Genomic DNA, 25562 nt, shown 5'->3' with positions numbered 1-25562 from the left:
TTTCATTGTGATTTCAATTTGCATTTCCCTGATGATTAATGATGTTGAGCATCTTTTCATATACTTGTTGGCCATCTGTATGTCTTCTTTGGAAAAATGTCTCTTCATATCTTCTGCCCATTTTTTGTTCAGATTGCTATTGAGTTGTATGAATTCTTCATATATTAGATATTCGTCCCTTATCAGATACATGATTTGCAAATATTTTCTCCTTTTCAGTAGGTTGCCTTTTCATTTTGTTGATGGTTTCTTTTGCTGTGCCAAAGCTTTTTAGTTTGATGTAGTCCCCCTTGTTTATTTTTGCTTTTGTTGCTTTTGCTTTTAGAGTCAGATTCAAAAAACTATTGCCAAGACCTCTGTCAAGGAGTTTACCCACTTATGTTTTCTTCTAGGAGTTTTATGATTTCAGGTCTGAGGTTCAAGTGTTTAATCCATTTTGCGTTAATTTTTGTAGGTAATGTAAGATAGTTGTCCGGTTTCATTCTTTTGCATGTGGCTGTCCAGTTTTCCCAGCACCATTTATTAAAGAGACTGTCCTTTCCCCATTGTATAACATTTTTAAATTGTTGCAAAGTGGCTTGCTATAAATCACAAAAAATATTTTCTGTGAATTCTGGGATAGGTGATTTCATAAAAAGTAGAAGACAAATGTAGTTTCATAATATTTAATATTTATTTCATATCAGTTTCTGAAATGAGTTTATCACCAAAACTTTTAGATAAAGTAATTTTAGAAATGCAGTCCATATTTTAGAACTTTTCTTATGTTGACAGATCATATGCCTCATATTTAGGTATCATATTTTAATCTAGATCATCTACAGATTTGAATAAAGTAAATTGAGGAACATGGGAAAGAAACATTTCTTTTTAGGACCTGTTCCTTCAAATGGGAGGAAAAAGAGGGTGGGACTAGATTTTATATACCTTATATCCCGTTTAGCTGTGATACCTCTAAATTCTAATGATACTTTTCCTATTTTGATCCTTATAAGATGATATTAGGGAACATTTATTTTTTAGAAGAATAGTTATTTGGATTGGTAAATTAATGGTTTAGTTCTCTTATCCCTACAAAGATATAAATGTTACAGTTTTCATACATTGAAAATCTGCAGTTGTATTATTTTCTGGGAAACTCTCCTCCATAAATTAAATGATAAATTAGTTTAATGATTTCTGTTTTCCTCTAAATTTGACATTAAACGTTTTATGTTTTTCTTTTAAGTCTTCTTAGTTTTTATGAAAATAATTTAGCTTCCAACCTGTGAATTGAATTGGGTAGTTGTCTTTTTACCTTCCTATCATCTCCAGTTTCCTCACTCTCTTCAAGTCAGAAAATGGTGTCAGTACCTCCTCTCTTAAATGAATTACCTTCCAATGTCCCCTGCTTTTTCCCTTTCCTTGCATTTTACTTAGTTATTTATTTTAATACATCTTTATTGGACTATAATTGCTTTATGATGTTGTGTTAGTTTCTGCTGTACAACAAAGTGAATCAAGTATATGCATACATATATCCCCATATCCCCTCCCTCTTGAGCCTCCCTCCCACCCTCCCTATCCCACCCCTCTAGGTTGTCACAAAGCACTGAGCTGATCTCCCTGTGGTATGCAGCAGCGTCCCACTAGCTATCTATTTTACATTTGGTACTTGTGTATATGTCAATGCTACTCTCTCACTACGTCCCAGCCTCCCCATCCCCACCCCAATCCTCAAGTCCGTTCTCAATGTCTGCATCTTTATTCCTGCCCTACCACTAGGTTTGTCAGTACCATTTTTCTAGATTCCATATATATGCGTTAGCATGCGGTGTTTGTTTTTTTTTTTTTTGGTATTTGTTTTTCTCTTTTTGACTTCACTCTGTATGACAGACTCTGGGTCCATCCACCTCACTACAAATAACTCAATTTTGTTTCTTTTTATGGCTGAGTAATATTCCATTGTATATATGTGCCACATCTTCTTTATCCACTCATCTGTCAATGGACATTTAGGTTGTTTCCATGTCCTGGCTATTGTAAATAGTGCTGCAATGAACATTGGGGTACATGACACTTTTTGAATTATGGTTCTCTCAGGGTATATGCCCAGTAGTGGGATTGCTGGGTCATATGGTAGTTCTATTTTTAGTTTTCTAAGGAATCTCCATACTGTTCTCCATAATGGCTGCACCAATTTACATTTCCACTAACAGTGCAGGAGGGTTCCTTTTTCTCCACACCCTCTCCAGCATTTATAGTATGTAGATTTTTTGATGATGGCCATTCTGACCAGTGTGAGGTGATACCTCGTTGTGGTTTTGATTTGCATTTCTCTAATGGTTAGTGATATTGAGCATCTTTTCATGTGTTTGTTGGCCATCTGTATATCTTCTTTGGAGAAATGTCTGTAGGTCTTCCGCCCATTTTTGCACTGGGTTGTTTGTTTTTTTGATATTGAGCTGCATGAGCTGCTTGTATATTTTGGAGATTAATCCTTTGTCAGTTGCTTCATTTGCAAATATTTTCTCCCATTCTGAGGGTTGTCTTTTCATCTTGTTTATGGTTTCCTTTGCTGTGCAAAAGCTTTTAAGTTTCATTAGGTCCCATTTGTTTATTTTTGTTTTTATTTCCATTACTCTATGAGGTGGGTCAAAAAGGATGTTGCTGTCATTTATGTCATAGAGTGTTCTACCTATGTTTTCCTCTAAGAGTTTTATAGCATTTGGCCTTATATTTAGGTCTTTAATCCATTTTGAGTTTATTTTTGTGTATGGTGTTAGGGAGTGTTCTAATTTCATTCTTTTACATGTAGCTGTCCAGTTTTCCGAGCACCACTTATTGAAGAGGCTGTCTTTTCTCCATTGTATATTCTTGCCTGCCTACATTTTATTTATGTATTTATTTATGTATTTAGGTATGTATGTATTTTTGGCCTCACCATGTGGCATGCGGGTTCTTAGTTCCCCTACCAGGGATTGAACCCATGCCCCCTGCAGTGGAAGCACAGAGTGTTAACCACTGGACCGCCAGAGAAGTCCCTCTTTACATTTTAGATTCATGTTTTTATACAGATAATTCATGTGTCAAGGATCTAGTGAGGCATCAGTCTCTGTGTGGTCAAAATATAGTTAAGAAAAAACATTGTATTTTAGAATAGAATGTTAACATTCTGATATTACCTTGTTCTACCACTCATAACCATTTTCTCTAGAATTTATTTATATGTATTCTCTTCATTCTTTTAGCAAATCCTCACAATGAGTGAGTTATTCTCACAGACACATTCTTATGCTTATACCTGCTGTTTGTTTATTAAACAAGTGCTAACATTGTGTATATACTTTTAGAAAAAGTAGTGTTTATTTTTGCCTAGTGTGTAGAAAAGAGGTGGGTCCAGCAGAGTGCGCTGTTGATCTTCAGGTAAAGTGTTGGTGTTGGGCAAAGCCTTGGGCTGTTTTTCTTCCTCTTAAACCCTACCTTTACTTTCTTTTCTCTTTGTCTCTCTTTTTCTCTCCCCCTCTTCCCCTCCCTATTTCCCTTTAATGCTGAAGATATATTCTCAGGAGAAAATGACCAATTTATTTTGAAAAGCTGTTATTTTACAAGTCATTTTCTCATAGTTTTACTCTACTTTTTATTTAAAATAACTGCTTGTATAGTGAAATAATGCTTACTATGTTTCAGGAACTCTTAAATAGTCTAGAAATACTAATTTACCTGGTAAATACAGGTTCATGTGAGTTAATGCTTATTGCAGGTCCTTTTAAGTTTTCCATGGATTTGACAGTTTTCAAAATAAAACAAAAGGATTTAATTGAATCCCTATAATAACCTTATGAGGAAGCTGTTAATATTTTCTTCAATGACAGAAGAGGAAATTGAGTCACAGATAGTTTAAGTTCATGTCACGAAGCTGATGAGTAGATGCTCGTTTAAAACTCAGGCATTCTGGCTCTAGAATTAATCCTCTCAACCACCTCACTATTCTTCCTCTGAATAAACTCTTCCCGATGACCTTTAGATTAAAGATAGTTCATTTTTGTACTTTCACAGGTAATATTATATAGATAATTCATTTAATATTAGTTCCTCTTTCAGTCTCTCTCTCTCAACACCCTGTTCTTTTCTTTATGATGCTTACCAAAGTTTATGATTACATATTTATTTATAGGTTTCATGGTTTTACTTGCCTCCTTGCCAGGCTGTCCATAAGGACACGTGTAATGTCTCTCTTGTTCACTTTTTTATAACCAGCATCTGGCACAGGACCTGTGCTTAGTAAGTTCTCACATATTTGTTGAATAAATGAATGGAAAAATGGCTAAAGTTAAGAAAATGTACTCTTTACCACCATTTCTTGTGGCTTACAGCTTTTACTCAGATCCATATACTTAAAGAGGTGTGACAGTACTGTTAAATAGAGGAGACTAAAAGCAGGTTTTTAAATTTTTTTTGCTTCTTCTGCAGTACATTTTGGTTGTAGTTTTTTATGTACTAGCACACAAAAATAAAAGATCAAATAATGATTTCAGGGACCAGGAGGTAAATTGGTGCTTAATATAAACAAAAGATTAGAAACAACTTTTGTTTTCTGTAGCTACTCTATGACCACACTGTTAAATAATATGACCATCTAGTTGAAGTATAGTTTATTCAAGGCAGCAAAATTTTTGAAAACTGTTATATGCCAAACACTTAAAAACAATAACTTGCATTTCTTTGACAGTTAATAATAATGATAGCTTTTTGGAACGTTTACGTGTGCCAGGCAGTTTGTACATTCTCATATATCCTTACATGAACTCTGTGAAGCAAGTAGAGCAGATATTAGTCTCATTTTATAGATAAGAAAATTGGAGCCCAAAGATACTAGATTATTTGACAATGGTCATAATCACGGATATATGGTAGAACTGTGATTTAAGTCTAGTTCTAAAATTGAGCTGAATATAGATTCATGGAAAGGAGAGAGAAGGAATGGCTGGGAAAATTTTTGTTTTCCTGTTGGCTGATGAGGAAAAAACAAAGTTACTTGGCAAGAGAAAAGAGATTTTATTATTCAATATGTCTGGCATTAAAATATTTTCTTTTAAATAGTCTGCAGTTGGGGAAGATTAAATTATCTTAAACATTTTGTGTATTTTACCTACTAAAGAGTCAAAGGAAGATTTAAACTGAAATTTTAAAAAAAATTATGAGGAATATACATTGTTTGAAAAACCTTTAACAATATAAACCAGTAGAGTAAAAAGTTAAATATTCTCCCTTAAGCTATTACCTCCATCCCCCTTTCTGCTTAGCAGAAGTAAACAAGAGGAACACTTTCATGAGAATCTTTTTGGATCTTTTTATATAAATTTACAACAGATAAATTTTCATAGTTCTGTTATAGTTAAATTTAGGTTTTTTTTTTTTTTTTTTTTTTTTTTTACATTTAACCCTCTTACTTATAGGGTTTATTTTAATATATGTATGAGGCCAGGTTCTAACTGTATTCTTTTCCAAATAGATGATCAATTGTCCTAGGGTCAACTAAAGAATAATTTTTCCTGATTTAATTTTTCCTTTGCTGTTATCATATACTAAATTGCTATATATACTTGGATTGGTTCATGGCCTCTTTTTTTTAATTTTATTTTTTTTCAAAACATATATGTATAGTCAGAGTCAAAGAGTTCTACATGGCTTCAAACAAAAAGCAGTAGACCTCTGCCCTAGTTCTAGTCTCTACCAGTTCCCACTATCTGAAGTCAATAACTTTTAATCATTTTACCTGTTTATTCTGATATTTATCTATTTTTTTAAAAAAATAACAAGCATGTACTGCCTTTTTCTTGAATTTTCAGTTGTGGATACCTTCCATCTTCCTTCCATTGTCTTCCTACTGTCCTTTCTTTTTTTCTTTTTTGGGCTGCGTCAGGTCTTAGTTGCAGCATGCAGGATCTTCGTTGAGGCGTGCAAGATCTTTCATTGCGGCGCATGGGCTTCTGTACTTGTAATGTGTGGGCTTCTCTCTTGTTGTGGCGTGCACTCCAGGGCACGTGAGCTCCAGAGCGCCTGGGCTCTGTTGTTTGCAACATGCGGGCTCTCTCGTTGAGGCACATGAGCTCAGTAGTTGTGGCGGGCAGGCTTAGTTGCCCCACGGCATGTGGGATCTTAGTTCCTCGACCAGGGATCGAACCCACATCCCCTGCGTTGGAAGGCGGAGTCTCTACCACTGGACCACCAGGGAAGTCCCCTGTCCTTTCTAATTTTCTCATTACTTTTCCCCCTCAAGCCTCACAATATTTGATGTTTATATTATTGTAATTATGTAAATATCATTAAAAACTGAGCCAAGTGTTAGATTATGATTACAGTTCTTTCCCCAAACCAGGTTTTATTTTTTCTAGTGCTTAATATTTGTCTTGTCATTTACTTAGTTTTCTGTATATCTGCAACTATTTATCCACAAATTCTGATAGAGCTTAAAATCTGTTAACTCATTCAAATGCATCAGGTCAAGAATGTCCATATATTTTAGACTCTCAATATTTAGTGAAAATAATAAAAAATACTTTTTTGATGTTGAATTTTATTATATGTATTTTAATGACATTGACCTTTTTTGAATACAAAAGCATTATCTATTCCTTAGTGAAAATTTGGAAACCACCAAAATGTATACTCAAGTTATTAACATTAATCTTTAATTCAACTACCCCCTTAGTATCAACCCCTTGTTATTTTGCTTGCTATCCTTTTACACACACACACACACACACGCACACGCACACACAATTTGTTACCAATTGCTGTGTAACAAACCAACCATTTATTTAGCTTACTGTTCTGAGGGTCAGCAATTTTGGCTGGGCTCAGCTGGGCATTTCTTCTGCTGATCTCAGCTGGTCCACTCATGCATCCGTGGTCAGTTGCAGGTTAGCTGCAAGTCAGCAAGGCGGCTCTGCTTCTTAGGGTTGGTTGGCAGTTGACTAGGACCATGGGACCATGGTGTGGGTATCTCTCATCATCCAGCAGACTAATCCCAGCTTATATATATGGTGGCCCCAAGGTTCCAGGAACAGCAAGAGAGCAAACCCCAATGTGCAAAATACCTTTTGAGCCTCTGTTTATGCCACATTTCCTAATATCCCAGTCACCAAAGCAAGTCACATGGCCAAACTGAGATTCGAGGGAAGGAGTTCACCTCTTGGTGAGAAGAGCTTCAAAGTGACCTTGCAAAGGGGGCTTACGTATAGAAATGAGAAGAATTTTTGGCCATTAAAAAATATATATGTATATATGTATATAATATGCATTATGCATAACACTTTTTTAAAAACAAAATTTGATAGGATTTATTATTTTAAACAAATTTTTTTAAATTAAAAAATTTTTTTTTATTTAGCTGCACTTCAGGTTCTTAGTTCCCCAACCATGAATCGAATCTGGGCCCTGGGAGTGAAAGTGTGGAGTCCTAACCACTGGACTGCCAGGAAGTTCCCAACAAAATTTGGATTATAGTGTATATAGCGTATATAGCATTTATTTTTCACCTAATATATCATGGTCATAGAAAAGGCTTTTAGAAATCTAAATCTTATTTTGATGCATACTTTTTTTTTTTTTTTTTTTTAATTTCCATCAGGGACTACAGTTCATTGCGCCTAGGCCTTTATTTATTTATTTATTTATTTATTTATTTATTTATTTTTATTTTTGGCTGTGTTGGGTCTTCGTTTCTGTGCGAGGGCTTTCTCTAGTTGTGGCGAGCGGGGGCCACTCTTCATTGCGGTGCGCGGGCCTCTCACTGTCGCAGCCTCTCTTGTTGCGGAGCACAAGCTCCAGACGTGCAGGCTCAGTAGTTGTGGCTCACGGGCCTAGTTGCTCCGCGGCATGTGGGATCTTCCCAGACCAGGGCTCGAACCCGTGTCCCTTGCATTGGCAGGCAGATTCTCAACCACTGCGCCACTGGGGAAGCCCTACTCTTTGGCCCTTTAAAGAAAGTTTACCAACCCTTGTCCTATGCTATTTTAATCTTGGTAAGTGAGGCCTGAAGTTGGTGGCATTAGTGTGAACCTCTTGCTTTATCTGAAAATTTGCCTAAGGGCAGGATGATAGAATGGGTGAATAATTGCTTGAGTGAGTTTCCTTCAGCTCCAATAATTATGATTTTTTAAGAGCTTGTAGAAGACATAATAGTGACCTCTACAGTGGAAATAGAAAGGATAATTCTCAAAAATTTCAAATCTTCATCATGTTGAATGAACTTGGTGAATGTTCCAGAAAGCTTTGACAGTTATTTTTCTTGATCTGTAGAAATATTTAATACGTATAGCAATCTAGCTGACGTGTGTACATATTTAGTGATAGTAGAATCTATAATTGCCATTTAGAAGCTTTTCACTCATTGATAGTGGGTATGGAAAGATAACTTTACCTTAGGAAACTACTTTGTTAATTGACCAATTGTCTGACCAGTAGACAGACAGATAGACATATAGATTTATTTATTAAAATTTTTAAAGATTTTCACATAGTCACAAAATTATACAAAAATTAGAAATACAATACAAATATATATTTTTTCCCCTGAACCATTTGAGAGTAAGTTATTGATGTGATGCTCCATCACCCTGGAATACTTTAGTGTCTATTTCCTAAAGCAAAGACATTCTTCAATATAACCATAAAAATCAGGAAATTATAATTGATTCATTGTTATCTAATACTCAGAACCAGATCAGATTTTGCACGTTGTCTCTATGAAGTTTTTATAGCAGAAAGATCCAGTTCAGAATCATACATTGCATTTAGTTGTCATTTTGCTATTTTCTTCGGTCTGGAACAGTTCCTCAGTCTTCCCTTGTCTTTCATGACCTTGACACTTCGGAAGATTATAGCCTTTCTAGAATGTCTCTCAACTTTGGGTTGTATTATCATTAGGTTAAAGTTATATATCTTTGGCAAGAATGTCACAGAAGTGATGCTGCATTCTACCTATTGCATCCTATGAGGTGGCAAATAGTTTCATTTTGTTTCATTACTGATGATTACTTTGATAACTTGATTAATATGATATCTGCTAGGCATCGCTGTAAAGTTATCTTTCTCCCTTCATAATTAAAGAGGACTTTGTAGGGAGGAACTCTGAAACTATATAAATAGCATGTCCTCATCAAACATTCAGTTTATTAATTTTATATTTATCTTTATGGACTTGTTATTTTACATTTTATTAAGTGAGTGATAGTCTGTTACTATATGATTTGTTTAAATGCTCAAGTGAGAGTTCAATTAAGTTGCTTGTGTCTTTCTGACATGTATCGATTATTCTTAGAGCACTTACTTGCTTTCTGGCATAATAAGATGTTCTAGGGTCATCTCCATCTTGTTGTTTCCCCACCCCAGTCCTGGATTCATCCATTTTTTCAAAGAACCCTGGTTTCTTTTAAATACTTATAGAAGCCAAGTTTTCAGCATTGGCTTTGCCCATTGCTATTGGGGTTGCTGTTCCAGGCCCTTTCAGCAGACAGAACTAGGCAATACGTGTCTTTGTAATATGTGTGTATATACACACATAAACACACACACAGACAAATATATACTTACAGATATATATTTATATTTTTCTCTATTTATATGTTCAAAATTATGTATTTATAACAATACATCCAATTCCAGCTCAACACCAGAGAGTTCATTCTAAGTTTCTTCCTTTTTATAATTTTCAGTGAAAAATCTATTCCCAGTTTTTCAAAAAGTTAAAAATAGAATTACCATATAATCCAGAAATTCCATTTCTAGGTATATATCCCAAAGGATTGAAAGCAGGTATTGAAACACATACCTGTACACCAATGTTCATAGCAGTATTATTCACAAGACCCAAAGGGTGAAAAGAACCTATGTGTCTGTCGAGAGATGGATGGATAAACAAATGTGGTATATACATGGAATATTTAGCCCTAAAATGGAAGGAAATTCTGACACATGCTGCAACAAAGATTGAAGATATTATGCTAAGAGAAATAAGCCAGTTAGAAAAGGAAAAATACTGTATGATTCCACTTGTAATTTCCTTTGTGTTGCTATTATAGAAATAGAATTCATTTTTTTATATTGACCATGTAACCTGCAAATTTGCTAAGTCATTTTTTGGTTCTAGCTGATATTTTTGGAGATTTTATAGGACTTTCTAAGAATACGGAGCTGTATGTTTTCATTCTCTAATAAACATTTTACTTCTTTTAGTGTTTGGCTTTTAATATGTTTTCTTCTCTTATCTCAGTGGCTAGGATATGCCAAGGTTGAATTGGAGTGGTGAGAGTAGACATCTTTGCTTTGTTCAAATCTTAGGGGGAAACAAAACCATTAAGAATGATGTTTGATGTAGGTGTTTTGTATATGGTCTTTATCAGGTTGAGGAAGTTTCCTTCTGTTTCTAGTTTTTTTCTTTTTTCTTTCTTTTTTTTTTTTTGGCTGCACTGTGCAGCTTGCGGGATCTTAGTTCCCTGACCAGGGGTTGAACCTGTGCCCCCTGCATTGGAAATGTGGAGGCTTAACCACTGGACCGCCTGGGAATTCCCCCCTTCTATTCCTAGTTTGCTGAAAGTTTTGTAATGAATGAATGTTGAATTTTGTATTTAAAATTTTATTGCATCCATTAGTAGGATCATATGGTTTTACTCCTGTATCCTATGGATATGTTGAATTACATTGTTTGGTTTTTGGATGCTGACCCAATCTCACATTCAAATGAAAGCTGGAATAAAACCCACTTGGTCATGGTTCAGTACCCTTTTTATATATTGCTAAATTTGATTTGCCGAGTTTTGTTAAGGATTTCTTGCATCTCTGCTAATAAAGATATCGGTCTTTAGTGTTTTGTGTGTGTGTGTTATCTTTGTCTGGTTTTGATACGAGAGTAATGCTGACCTTATGAATTGGAAGTATTGGTATTCTTAAATTTTTGATAGAATTCACCAATGAAGCCATCTGGGCCTTGCATCTTATTCTTGGAAAGGGTTTCACTTACACATTTAATTTCTTTAATAAATATAGGACTATTCAGATTTTCTGTTGCTCCTTGAGTTGGTTTTGGTAATTATATCTTTCAAGAAATTTGTCCATTTCGGTCAAGTTTTTAAATTTATTGGCATAATATTCAAAACATTCTCTTTTTTTAAAAAAACTGTAGGATCTATAGTGATATGCCCTCTTCATTTCTGATACTCAGAATTCACATTTTTTTCTCTTTATTTTTTGATCAATCTAGGTAGAGATGTACACATTTATTATCTTTAAAAAACGGTTTTGTTTTTGTTGATTTTTCTTTAATGATTTTTCCATTTTCTATTTCATTGATTTCTACTTTTGTCTTTATGTCCTTCATTTTACTTTTTTTAGATTTAATTTACTCTTCTGATTTCTTGAGGTTGAAGCTTAGATAATTGATTTTGGCCGTTCTCCCCCCTAAAACAACCATTGAAAGCTATACATTTCCTTCTGCTTTATGCACATCACACAGATTTTGATATTATGTTACTTTTTATCTCATTTTCCTTTTGATTTCTTTTCTGACCCAAGATTTAGTTACAATAAATAAACACTAAATAATTTAGTTTTTTCCCCAGATATGTTTCTCTTATTGATTGTGATTTGTGTGGTTAGAGAACATATTTTATATGATTCCAATTCCTTTCAATTTAATAATCAGTGAAAGCTCTGAATTCTTAGAAAAAATGTGTATTCATTTATAGACTACTACTCTGTTATTTGGTGTAGTAGTCTATAAATGTCAATTAGCTCAAGTTGGCTGATTATGTTGTTCATGTCTTCTATAACCTTACTGATTTTTTTGGTCTACTTGTAAAGTAGAGAAGAGTGCTAAAGGCCCTATAATTGTGGATTTGTTTCTTTCAATTCTATCAATTTTCGCTTCCTGGAATTTAAGCTCTGATATTAGTTGTATAAACATTTAAGATTATGTCTTCTTGATGAATTAACCCATCTGTCATTAGGAAATGTCTTTGTTCTGAAATCTATTTTGCCTAATTAATCAAATCACTCTGGCTTTCTTATCATTAGTGTTTGAGTAGTGTATCTTTTTTCATCCTTTTACTTTTAACTTATCTGTGTCTTTACATTTAAAATGGGTTTCTTGTACATCATTCAATCTTCCTTTTTTATCCACTCTGACGAACGCTGCCTTTTAATTGGAGTATTTACACCCTGTACATTTAATATAATAATCAGTATGGTTGCTGTATATTTTCAATGTGTCTCAGTTGTTCTTTATTGGCCTTAAAATTTTTTTTGGCCTTCCTTTGGATCAAAGGAACATGTTTTAGGATTCCATCTTTTCTCCACCATTTTCTTCTTAGTATAACTCTTAGCTTATTTGTTTTGGGGTTTCTCTGAGGTTTACAATTTCCGTCTTAAATTTATCATGTACTTTCAAATATTTTACTTCACATACAGCAGGGGTCCCCAACCCCCACGGCCTGTTAGGAACTGGGCTGCACAGCAGGAGGTGAGTGGTGAGCAAGTGAGCGAAGCTTCATCTGCCACTCCCCATCGCTCCCCATCGCTCGCATTACCGCCTGAATCATCCCCCTCATTGCTCGCATTACCGCCTGAACCATTGTTCGCATTACCGCCTGAACCATCCCCCTCAATCCATGGAAAAATTGTCTTCTACAAAACTGGTCCCTGGTGCCAAACAGGTTGGGAACCGCTGACATACAGTGTATAAAAACTTTCTCCCACTATACTTTCATTTCCACTTTCTCATATGTAATTTTTTTTTATTGGACTATAATTGCTTTACAATGTTGTGTTAGTTTCTGCTGTACAATGAAGTGAATCAGCTATATGTTTACATATATCCCCTCCCACTTGGACCCCCCCCCCCCCGGTCATCACAGAGCACCGAACTGAGCTCCCTGTGCTATATAGCAGGTTCCCACTAGCTATTTATTTTACACATTTAGTAAAATACTGTATTTATGTCAAACCTAATCTCCCAATTCATCCCACCCTCCCCTTCCCACCCTGTGTCCACGCGTTCGTACTCTATGCCTGCGTCTCTATTCCTGCCCTGCAGTTAGGTTCATCTGTACCATTTTTCTAGATTCCATATATATGAGTTAATATATGGTATTTGTTTGTCTCTTTCTGACTTACTTCATTCTGTATGACAGACTCTAGGTCCATCCACATCTCTACAAATGACCCAATTTCATTTCTTTTTATGGCTGAGTAATATATATTATATATATGTGCCACGTCTTCTTTATCCATTCATTTGTCAATGGACATTTAGATTGTTTCCATGTCCTGGCTATTGTAAATAGTGCTGCAATGAACATTGGGGTACGTATGACTTTTTGAATTATGGTTTTCTCAGGGTATATGCCCAGTAGTGGGATTGCTGGGTCATATGGTAGTTCTATTTTTAGTTTTTCAATGAACAACATCCATACTGTTCTCCACAGTGGCTGTATCAATTTACATTCCCACCAACAGTGCAGGAGGGTTCCCTTTTCTCCACACCCTCTCCAGCATTTATTGTTTGTAGATTTTTTGATGATGGCCATTCTGACCAGTGTGAGGTGATACCTCATTGTAGTTTTGGTTTGCATTTCTCTAATAATTAGTGGTGTTGAGCATCTTTTTCATGTGCCTTTTGGCCATCAGTATGTCTTCTTTGTAGAAATGTCTATTTAGTTCTTCCACCTATTTTTTGATTGGGTGGTTTGTTTTTTTGATATTGAGCTGCATGAGCTGTTTGTATATTTCGGAGATTTGTCCATTCCTTCATTTGCAAATATTTTCTCCCATTCTGAGGGTTGTCTTTTCATCTTGTTTATGTTTTCCTTTGCTGTGCAAAAGCTTTTAAGTTTCATAGGTTTCATTTGCTTATTTTTGATTTTATTTTCATTACTCTAGGAAGTGGGTCAAAAAAAATCTTGCTGTGATTTATGTCATAGGGTATTCTTCCTCTGTTACCCTCTAAGAGTTTTATAGTGTCCAGTCTTACATTTAGGTCTTTAATCCATTTTGAGTTTATTTTTGTGTATGGTGTTAGGTAGTGTTCTAATTTCATTCTTTTACATGTAGCTGTCCAGTTTTCCCAGCACCCCTTATTGAAGAGGGTGTCTTCTCCATTGTATATTCTTGCCTCCTTTGTCATAGATTAGGTTACCATAGGTGCGTGGGTTTATCTCTGGGCTTTCTATCTTGTACCATTGATCTATATTTCTGTTTTTGTGCCAGTACCATACTGTCTTGATTACTGTAGCTTTGTAGTATAATCTGAAGTCGGGGAGCCTGATTCCTCCAACTCCATTTTTCTTTCACAAGATTCGCTTTGGCTATTCGGGGTCTTTTGTGTTTCCATACAAATTATAAAATTTTTTGCTCTAATTCTGTGAAAAATGCCATTGGTAATTTGATAGAGATTGCATTGAATCTGTAGATTGCTTTGGGTAGTATAGTCAATTTCACAATATTGATTCTTCCAATCCAAGAACATGTGTATCTTTCCATCTGTTTTTGTCATCTTTGATTTCTCTCATCAGTATCTTATAATTTTCTGAGTACAGGTTTTTTGCCTCCTTAGGGAGGTTCTTTCCTAGGTATTTTATTCTTTTTGTTGCGATGGTAAATAGGATTGTGTCCTTAATTTCTCTTTCTGATCTTTTGTTGTTAGTGTATAGGAATGCAGGAGATTTCTGTGCATTAACTTGGTATCCCTCAACTTTACTAAATTCATTGATTAGCTTCAGTAGTTTTCTGGTGGCATCTTTAGGATTTTCTATGTATAGTATCATATCATCTGCAAACAGTGACAGTTTTACTTCTTCTTTTCCAATTTGGATTCCTTTTATTTCTTTTTCTTTCCTGATTACCATGGCTAGGACTTCCAAAACTATGTTGAATAATAGTGGTGAGAGTGGAAGTCCTTGTCTTGTTCCTGATCTTAGAGGAAATGCTTTCAGTTTTTCACCATTGAGAATGATGTTTGCTGTGGGTTTGTCGAATATGGCCTTTATTATGTTGAGGTAGGTTCCCTCTGTGCCCACTTTGTGGAGAGTTTTTATCATAAATGGGTGTTGAATTTTCTCAGAAGCTTTTTCTGCATCTATTGAGACATATAGTTTTCATTCTTCAGTTTGTTAATATGGTGTATCACATTGATTGATTTGCGTTTATTGAAGAATCCTTGCATTCCTGGGATAAACCCCAGTTGATCATGGTGTTATGTTATGATCCTTTTAATGCGTTGTTGGATTCAGTTTGCTAGTATTTTGTTGAGGATTTTTAATGTCTATGTTCATCAGTGATATTGGCCTGTAGTTTTCTTTCTTTGTGATATCTTTGTCTGGTTTTGGTATCAGGGTGATGGTGACCTCGTAGAATGAGTTTGAGAGTGTTCCACCCTCTGCTATTTTTTGGAAGAGTTTGAGAAGGATAGGTGTTAGGTCTTCTCTAAATGTTTGATAGAATTCACCTGTGAAGCCATCTGGTCCTGGACTTTTGTTTGTTGGAAGATTTTTAATTACAGTTTTGATTTCATTATTTGTGATTTGTCTGTTTATATTTTCTAATTCTCCCTGGTGCAGTCTTGGAAGGTTGTACCTTTCCAAGAATTTGTCCATTTCTTCCAGGTTGTCCATTTTATTGTCATAGTTGCTTGTAGTATTCTCTTATGGTCCTTTGTATTTCTGCAGTGTTAGTTGTAATTTCTCCTTTTTCATTTCCAATTTTATTGATTGAGACCTCTCCCTTTTTTTCGTGATGAGTCTGGCTAAAAGTTTATCAATTTTGTTTATCTTCTCAAAGAGTCAACTTTTAGTTTTATGGACTTTTGCTATTGTTTTCTTTGTTTCTATTTCATTTATTTCTGCTCTGATCTTTATGGTTTCTTTCCTTCTACTAACTTTGGGGTTTTTTTTTGTTCTTCTTTCTCTAGTTGCTTTAGGTGTAAGGTTAGATTGTTTATTTGAGATTTTTCTTGTTTCTTGAGGTGAGATTGAATTGCTATAAACCTTCCTCTTAGAACTGCTTTTGCTGTGTCCCATAGGTTTTGGGTCTTCATGTTTTTGTTGTCATTTTTTTCTAGGTATTATTTATTTCCTTTTCAATTTCTTCAGTGATCCCTTGGTTATTTAGCAGTGCACTGTTTAGCCTCCATGTGTTTGTATTTTTTCCAGTTTTTTTCCTGTGATTGATTTCTAATCTCATAGCGTTGTGGTCAGAAAAGATGCTTGATACGATTTCAGTTTTCTTAAATTTTCTGAGGCTTGATCTGTGACCCAAGATGTTATCTATCCTGGAGAATGTTCCGTGTGCACTTGAGAAGAAAGTGTATTCTGCTGCTTTCGGGTGGAATGTCCTATAAATATCAATTAAATCTATCTGGTCTGTTGTGTCATTTAAAGCTTGTGTTTCCTTATTTATTTTCTGTCTGGATGACTTGTCCATTGGTGTAAGTGGAGTGTTAAAAGTCCCTCACTATTATTGTGTTATTGTCAATATCCCTTTTTATGGGAAAATGTCGATTTCCCTGTTAGCATTTGCCTTGTGTATTGAGGTGCTCCTATGTTGGGTGCATAAATATTTATAATTGTTATATTTTCTTCTTGGATTGATCATTATGTAGTGCCTTTCCTTATCTCTTGTAACAGTCTTTATTTTAAAGTCTGTTTTATCTGATATGAATATTGCTACTCCAGCTTTCTTTTGATTTCCATTTGCATGGAATATCTTTTTACAGCCCCTCACTTTTTGTCTGTATGTATCCCTAGGTCTGAAGTGGGTCTCTTGTAAGACAGCATATATATGGGTCTTGTTTTTGTATCCATTCAGCCAGTCTGTGTCTTTTGATTGGACATTTAATCCATTTACATTCAAGGTATTATTGATATGTATGTTCCTATTACCATTTGCTTAATTGTTTTGGGTTTCTTTTTGTGGGTCTTTTTCTTCTCTTGTGTTTCCCTCCTAGAGAAGTTCCTTTAGCATTTGTTGTAAAGCTGGTTTGGGGGTGCTGAATTCTCTTAGCTTTTGCTTGTTTGTGAAGGTTTTGATTTCTCCGTTGAATCTGAATGAGATCCTTGCTGGGTAGAGTAATCTTGGTTGTAGGCTTTTCCCTTTCATCACTTTAAATATGTCCTGCCACTCCCTTCTGGCCTGCAGAGTTTCTGCTGAAAAATCAGCTGATAACCTTATGGGGATTCCCTTGTATGTTATTTGTTGCTTTTTCCTTGCTGCTTTTAATATTTTTTCTTTCTATTTAAATTTTGTTCATTTGATAATTATGTGTCTTGGTGTGTTTCTCGTTTGGTTTATCCTGTAGGGACTCTTTGCACTTCCCGGACTTGGTTGGCTATTTCCTTTCCCATGTTAGGGAAGTTTTTGACCATAATCTCTTGAAATATTTTCTCAGACCCTTTGTCTTTCTCTTCTTCTTCTGGGACCCCTGTGATTCAAATGGTGGTGTGTTTAATGTTGTCCCAGAGATCTCTGATACTGTCCTCAATTCTTTTCATTCTTTTTTCTTTATTCTGCTCCTCGGCAGTTATTTCCACCATTCTATCTTCCAGCTCACTTATTCCTTCTTCAGCCTCAGTTATTCTGCTATTGATTCCTTCTAGTGTATTATTCATTTCAGTTATTGTGTTATTCATCACTCTTTGTTCTTTAGTTCTTATAGGTCTTTGTTAAACATTTCTTGTATTTTCTCGGTCCGTGCCTCCATTCTGTTTCCGAGATTTTGGATCATTTTTACTAACATTACTCTGAATTCTTTTTCGGGTAGGTTGCCTATTTCCTTTTCATTTATTTGGTCCTGTAGGTTTTTACCTTGCTCCTTCATCTGTAACTTATTCTTTTGTTCTCTAATTTTTTTTTTTTTTTTTTTGATGGGTGGGCCTGTGTTCCTGTCTTACTGATTGTTTGACCTGAGGCATCCAGCACTGGAATTTTTAGGCTGTTGGGTAGAGCCGGGTCTTGGTGTCGAGATGAGGATCTCTGGGAGACCTCACTCTGATGAATATTCCCTGAGGTCTGAGGTCCTCTTTTAGTCCAGCAGTTTGGACTTGGCACTCCCACCACAGGAAATGAGGCCTGACCTCTTGCCTGGGAACCAAGATCCCGCCAGCCACAGCGTGACAAAAGAAAAATAAAAAGCAGTGCAATTACAAAGAATAAAAAATAAAATAATATTAGAGAAATAGAAAATATATTAGAAAAAATAAAAATATAAGCGTAACAAAAACAACAGGGTAAAACAGAACCACAACAGCAAAAAGAAAAGAGGGGGGAACAAACCAAAAGGAGCAGAACAATAACAAAGAATAAAAGATAAAATAAAATAAGAAAAATAAAAAATTTATTAGAAAAAATGAAAAATATGTGAAACAACAACAAGGTAAAACAGAACCACAACCACAAAAAAAAAAAGAAAAAAAAATGGAAAAAGAAAAAGGGGCCTGCAAAGCCCTTCGCTGTGGGGGATGGAGCCTAGGCGGGGGTGGGGATTAGGTGGGGCAGGGTCTGGCCTCAGGACCCGCGTGGCCAGAGGTGGCCGTGGTGTAGTGCAGAGATAAGGCCCTGGGTGGGGGTGCAGGGACAGGACTTAGGCCCAGCGTGGCTGGATGGGGCCTCAAGAGGGCAGAGGATCAAGCCTGGGACCTTAGTAGGCTCTTGGGGGCTCGAGTGGGTGGGGGAAATGCTGGCCTATTCTCTTCCAGTCCTCTAATCCCCTGAGGGTCTCTCCCTGTCCCCACTGATCCCCTCATTGTGAGTGGGCCCCTCCTGAGTGTGGGAACCCATCCCCTCCCCCAGCCACCCCTTGGGGTGCTGGTCCCATCCCACCTCCAGTTCTCCTCTCCCCTCGTCCCACTCAATTGCTCGGGGGTTCCTCCCGTCTCCTTAGGTGTCCGTGGTCCCCCACCAGTGCCTGGTAGGTGCCCTAGTTGTGAGGAGATGCAAACTCTGTGTCATCCTACTCTGCCATATTGACTCCGCCCTGGTAATTTTTGTTATATACTTTACTTTTGTATGTATTGGGAACCATAGAGTATTTTATTATTATTTTTTCCCTTAAATCATCAGTTATTTTTTTAATTATGAATTTTTAATTGAGACTTTATTTTTATAAAGGATCAGTTTAAGGATCACTGTAAAATTGAAGGGAGGGTACACAGATTTTCCATGTACGCCCTTCCCCAGCCACCTCATTATCAACATCCCCCACCAGACTGATACATTTCTTACAACTGATGAACCTACATTGAGAGGTCATAATCATCCAATGTCCATAGTTTACATTACCATTCACTCTAGGTGCTATACATTTAATGGGTTTGGGCAAATGTATAGTAACATGTATCTATCATTATATCATACAGAGTATTTTCACTGCCCGAAAAATCCTTTGTGTTCTGCCTATTCATCCCTTCCCTCTCTCCCTGCAAACCACTGTCAGTCGCTGATCTTATTACTGTCTCCATAGTTTTGCCTTTTCCAGAATGGCATATATAGTTGGAATCATACAGTATGGAGCCCTCTAGACTACAGCCCTTCAGTATGTAGTAATATTTAAGATTCCTCCTTGTCTTTTTATGGCTTAATAGCTCATTTCCTTTTAGTGCTAAGTACTATTCCATTGTCTGGTTGTACCACAGTTTATTTATCCATTCACCTACTGAAGGACATAGTGATTGCTTCCAAGTTTTGGCAGTTATGAATAGAGCTGCTCTCATCATTTGTGTGCAGGTTTTGTGTGGGCATATGTTTTCACCTCCTGTGGGTAAATACTAAGGAGCATGACTGCTTGATCATATGGTAAGAGTAGGTTTAGTTTTGTAAGAGACTGCCAAACTTTCTTTCACAGTGGCTGTACTACTTTGCATTCCACTGGCAATGAATGAATTCCTTTTGTTCCAGATCTCCACATCCTTGTCAGCATTTGGTGGTGTCATTTTTCCTGATTTTAGCCATTCTAATAAGTGTGTGGTAGTATCTCGTTGTTTAACATGCATTAGTCTAATGACATATGATGTTGAGCATCTTCTCATATGCTTATTTGCTACATTTTTTAAAAATTAATTATTTAATTTTTTAGACTGCATTGTGTCTTCATTGCTGTGCACAGGCTTTCTCTAGTTACAGTGAGCAGGCGCTACTCTTTGTTGCGGTGAGAGGGCTTCTCATTGCGGTGGCTTCTCTTGTTGTGGAGCACGGGCTCTAGGCACGCGGGCTCAGTAGTTGTGGCTCATGGGTTCTAGAGCACAGGCTCAGTAGTTGTGGCGCACGGGCTTAGTTGCTCCATGGCATGTGGGATCTTCCCAGACCAGGGCTCAAACCCGTGTCCCCTGCATTGGCAGGCGGATTCTTAACCACTGCACCACCAGGGAAGCCCCTATTTGCTACATTTTTGTCTTCCTTTGGTGAGGTGTCTAAGGTCTTTGGCCCATTTTTAAATTGGGTTGTTTGTTTTCTTCTTGTTGAGTTTTAAGAGTGCTTTTTTGTATATTTTGGTTAATTCCTTTATCAGATGTGTCTTTTGCAAGTATTCGTTTCCCAGGCTGAGGTTTGCCTTCTCATTCTCTTGACCTTGTTTTCACAGAGCAGAAGTTTTTAATTTTAATGAAGTCTAATTATCAGTTATTTCTTTCACAGATTGTGCCTGTGGTGTTATATCTAAAAAGTCAACACCATACCCAAGGTCATCTAGGTTTTTGCCTTTATTCTTTTCTAGGAGTTTCATACTTTAGTGTTTTACATTTAGGTCTGGGTTCACTTTGAGTTTATTTTTGTGTAGGTTGTGAGATGTGGATCTAGGTTCATTCTTTTTGCATGTGGATGTCCAGTGGTTCCAGTGCCATTTGTTGAAGAGGCTGTCTTTGCTCCAGTGTTTTGCCTTTGCTCTTTTATCAAAGTTCACTTAACTATATTTATGTTGGTTTATTTCTGGACTCGCTATTCTGTTCCATCAATGTATTTGTTAGTTCTTTTGCCTGTCATACTGTCTTGATTATAGTAAGTGTTGAAGTTGGGTGGCATAGTCCTCCAATTTTGTTCTTCTCCTTCAGTACTGTGTTGGCTATTTTGGATCTTTTACCTTTTCATATACAGTTTAGAATTAGTTTGTCAATATTCACAAAATTACTTACTGGGATCTTGATTGAGACTGAATTTAATCTATAGATGAAGTTGGGAAGAACTGACATCTTAATGATACTGAGTCTTCCTATCCATGAACATGGAATGTCTCTGCATTTATTTTGTTGTTCTTTGATTTTGTTCATCAGAATTTTGTAGTTTTCCTCCTATAGATCTTGTACATATTTTGTCAGATTTATACCTAGGTATTTCATTTTGGGGGGTGCTAATGTAATTGGTATTGTGTTTTCATTTCCAAAATCCACTTGTTCATTTTTAGTATATAGGAAAGTAATTGACCTTTATAAATGAACCTTGTATCCTGGAACCTTGATATAATCACTTACTACTTTCAGGAGGTTTTTTGTTGATACTTCCAAATTTTCCACATAGACGATTGGCAAACAGAGACAGTTTTATACCTTCCTTCTCAATTTTTTTTTTTTAAATAAATTTATTTATTTATTTATTTTTGGCTGCATTGGGTCTTTGTTGCTGCGCGCGGGCTTTCTCTAGTCACGGTGAGCGGGGGCTGCTCTTTGTTGCGGTGTGCGGGCTTCTCCCTGTGGTGGCTTCTATTGTTGCGGAGCACAGGCTCTAGGCACATGGGCTTCAGTAGTTGTGGCACATGGGCTCAGTAGCTGTGACGCGCAGGCTCAGTAGTTGTGGAGCATTGGCTTAGTTGCTCCACAACATGTGGGATCTTCCCAGACCAGGGCTCGAACCCATGTCCCCTGCATTGGCAGGAGGATTCTTATCCACTGCGCCACCAGGGAAGCCCTCTCAATTTGTATACCATATATTTCCTTTTCTTGTCTCATAACATAAGGAAGGACATACACTTGAAAAGAAATGGTGAGAGGGAATATCATTGCTTTGTACCTGATCTCAGAAATCTTTTAAGTTTCTCACCATTAAGTATGATGTTAGCTGTAGGTTTTTTTGTACATATTCTTCATCAACTTGAGGAAGTGTTCCTCTATTCCTAGTATACTGAGAGTTTTTATCATGTATGTGTGGATTTTGTCAAATCCTTTTTTGCAGCTATTGATATGATCATGTGATTTTTCTTTCTTAGCCCACCAGTGTGTGATGGGTTATATTAATTGATTTTCAAATGTTGAACCAACCTGCATAGCTGGGATAAATCACACTTGGTCATGGTTTATAATTCTTTTTACACATTGTTGGATTCAATTTGTTAATATTATCTTGCTATTATTTGGTTGAGGATTTTTTCATTTGTGTTCATGGGAAATATTGGTGTGTAGCTTTCTTTTAATGTCTTTGCCTGGTTTTGGTATTAGGGTAATGCTGCCCTAATAGAATGAATTGGTAGCATTCCCTCTGCATCTATCCTCTGAAAAAGATTGTAGAGAATTGGTATAGTTTCTTCCTTGAATGTTTGGTAGAATTCACAAGTGAACCTGTCTGGGTCTGGTGCTTTCTTTTTGGAAGGTTACTAATTATTGATTTAATTGTTAAATACATCTAGGCCTATTCATATTGTCCATTTCTTCTTGTGTCAGATTTGGCAAGTTGTATCTTTCAAGGAATTGGTCTGTTTCATTAGGTTATCAAATTTGTGGGCATAGAGTTGTTCATAGTATTTTTTTTTTATTATCCTTAGTGTCCGTAGGCTGTGTAGTGATGTCGCTCTTTCATTTCTGATATTAGTAATTTTTGTCTTCTCTCTTTTTTTCTTAGTGAGCCTGGCTAGAGACTTACTGATTTTATTGATTTTTTTTTCAAAGAAGCAGGTTTTGGTTTTATTGATTTTTCTCCATTGAGTTTCTGGTTTCAATTTCATTGATTTAAGCTCTAATTATTATTATTTCTTTTCTTCTGCTTAATTTGGATTTAGTTTGCTCTTTTTCTAGTTTTCTAAGGTAGCAGCTTAGATTATTGACTTTAGATCTTTCTTCTTTTCTAATACATGCTTTTCAGTGCTATAAATTCTTCTCACAACACTACTTTCACTGCCTACCATGTATTTTGATAAGGTGTGTTTTTATTTTCACTAAGCTCAAACTATTTTTAAATTTCTCTTGAGATTTTTTCATTGATCCATGTGTTATTTAGCCATGTGTTGTTTAATCCTCACATATTTTGGGATATTCTAGTTATCTTTCTGTTATTGATTTCTAATTTAATTTGATTGTGGTCTAAGTGCAGACATTGTATGATTTTTATTTTTTTTAACTTGTTAAAGTATGTTTTATCTCCAGAATGTGGTCTATCTTGGTAAATGGTCCATGTGAAGTTGGGAAGAATGTGTATTCTACCACTGTTGGATGAAGTAGTCTATACATGTCAGTTATATCCAGTTGATTGGTGATATTGTTGAGTTCAGCTATGTCCTTAGTGATTTTCTGCTTGCTAGGTTTGTCCATTTCTGATAGCAACTCCACCTATGATAGTGGATTTATCTATTTCTCTTGCAGTTCTATTAGTTTTTGCCCCATATAGTTTGACACACTGTTGTTAGGCACATACATGTTAAGGATTGTTTTTTTTTCTTCTTGGAGAATTGGCCCCTTTATCATTATGTAATGCCCTTTTTTTTTTATCTCTGATAACTTTCCTTTCTTTGAGGTCTTCTGTGTCTGAAATTAATATAGGTACTCTGCTTTCTTCTGATTAGTGTTAACATGGTATATTTTTCTCCATTCATTTACTTTTAGTCTATAAGTTTTTTCATATCTAAAGTGGGTTTCTTTTAGACATCAAATATTTGGGTCTTGTTTTATGATCCTCTCTGACAATTTCTGTCTTTTAATTGGTGTATTTAGACCATTGATGTTCAAGGTGATTATTTATAAGGTTGGATTAATATTTACCATATTTATGTCTGTTTTCTATTTTTTGCTCTTGTTCTGTGTTCCTCTTTTTGTTTCCCACTCTTTTTATGCATTTTGTAGTTTATTGTCAAGGACCAAGAAACAAAATCTGGAAATGCTCTATACAAGTGCTGAGGAGCTACAAAAGTGGGGTAGGGTGGAGGAGACACAATAATACACAACAGTCTTTTGAGGAGCTCCAGCTCTTCATTCTAACACTTGAACCAAGGAGAGACAGCCATCCTTTGTCACTAAGGCTGCAGAAGAATGGAATCCTCACTCAGTTTATCAGTTCTTAGGGCAGACACAGTAAGAGCCTATTTAAAGCTGAGGCAAAGGCCACTCTGGGAGCCCCCATGCAAAGCAGAATGGATGCTGAAGGTGGTCCATGGCTGCCGGTGGTGGCTGGTTCCAGCTCCCTAGGTCCTGGGCTTCTCTTGATTCTAACTGACAAGCTTGTCAGTCAAATACAGTTGGCCAATGTGGACCTGTCAGTGGATTATCCCAGGGTCTCTTTTGGCTTTATTCATTAGGGGTTGAATTTTTACAGGATCCTTTACATTCTTATTTTCTCTGAAGACATCTCTCATCCTCCTGCTGGTATAAGTTCTGTAGTTGTTGGCTCTGAAGTGCTTGGTCTCCCTCAGCATTGCCTGGTACATATCCAGCACTCGTGCGTGGCTGGAGGCTGCAATCTCGGAACGAATAAAACCCAGTGGGTCTTCTTTGCAGAGGTCCCGAGTTCAATGCAACCTGCAAAACTTCTGCCGCCGCAGGGAGCACCAGTGGGACGCACGCATGGGTCTTGGCCCAGGTAGTGGCCCAGGGTCTGGCCCAGGTGGGCTCTGGCCCTGTGCAGTGGCACAGACACTAAATAAGTGTTTTATTTGATTCCATTTTCTCTCCTTTCTAGCATAACCGTCATATTCCTTCCCTCCCTTCCTCCCTTCCCCTTTTTTACTGGTTGCCCTAGGTTTTGCAATATGTATTTATGGCAAATCCAAATGTACTTTCCCATAACACTATACCACTTCATGGGTAGTGTGAATACCTTATAGTAACAGTGTAATCTTAATTCCTCACTCCATCCCATGTATCATTGCTGTCATTTATTTCATGCATATATAAGCATATACAGTTGACTCTTGAACAATGCAGGGGTTAGGGGCACCAACCCCCCAGCATTCAAAAATATGTGTATAATTTTTGACTCCCCCAAAACTTAAGTACTAGTAGCCTACTGTTGACCAGAAGCCTTACCAATAGGTAACATAAAGACAATTAACACATATTTTGCATGTTATATGTATTCTTACAATAAAGTAAGCTAGAGAGAGGAAAATGTTATTAAGAAAATCATAAGGAAGAGAAAATATATTTACAGTACTGTATCAATACTGTAAATTTACATCATCTATAAGATGATGAAGCATCTGTCAATACCTACATCAATATTATCTTATATGATACAAAGCACTGTAGATGTTATATGCATTTCTAACACTGGACATCAAAAATGAAAAGATGATGTGAAAAAGAAATTTATATTTATTTAGAGGTATAAAAATTCATACATTG

The 25562-nt window shown here is 36.3% G+C and overlaps 1 protein-coding gene and 1 pseudogene across 1 annotated transcript in view; one reads left to right on the top strand and one right to left on the bottom strand.

Moving 5' to 3' along the window:
- Nucleotides 1-25562, top strand: part of BRIP1 (BRCA1 interacting helicase 1) — a 194712-nt gene that overhangs the window by 18845 nt on the left and 150305 nt on the right.
- On the bottom strand, nt 24404-24909 carry LOC133080377 (LYR motif-containing protein 4-like; annotated as a pseudogene).

Source organism: Eubalaena glacialis, chromosome 19, assembly GCF_028564815.1.
Source record: "Eubalaena glacialis isolate mEubGla1 chromosome 19, mEubGla1.1.hap2.+ XY, whole genome shotgun sequence".
Lineage (NCBI taxonomy): Eukaryota > Metazoa > Chordata > Mammalia > Artiodactyla > Balaenidae > Eubalaena > Eubalaena glacialis.
The sequence above is the reverse complement of the archived record's forward strand: the minus strand, read 5'-3'. Positions and strand labels throughout refer to the sequence as shown.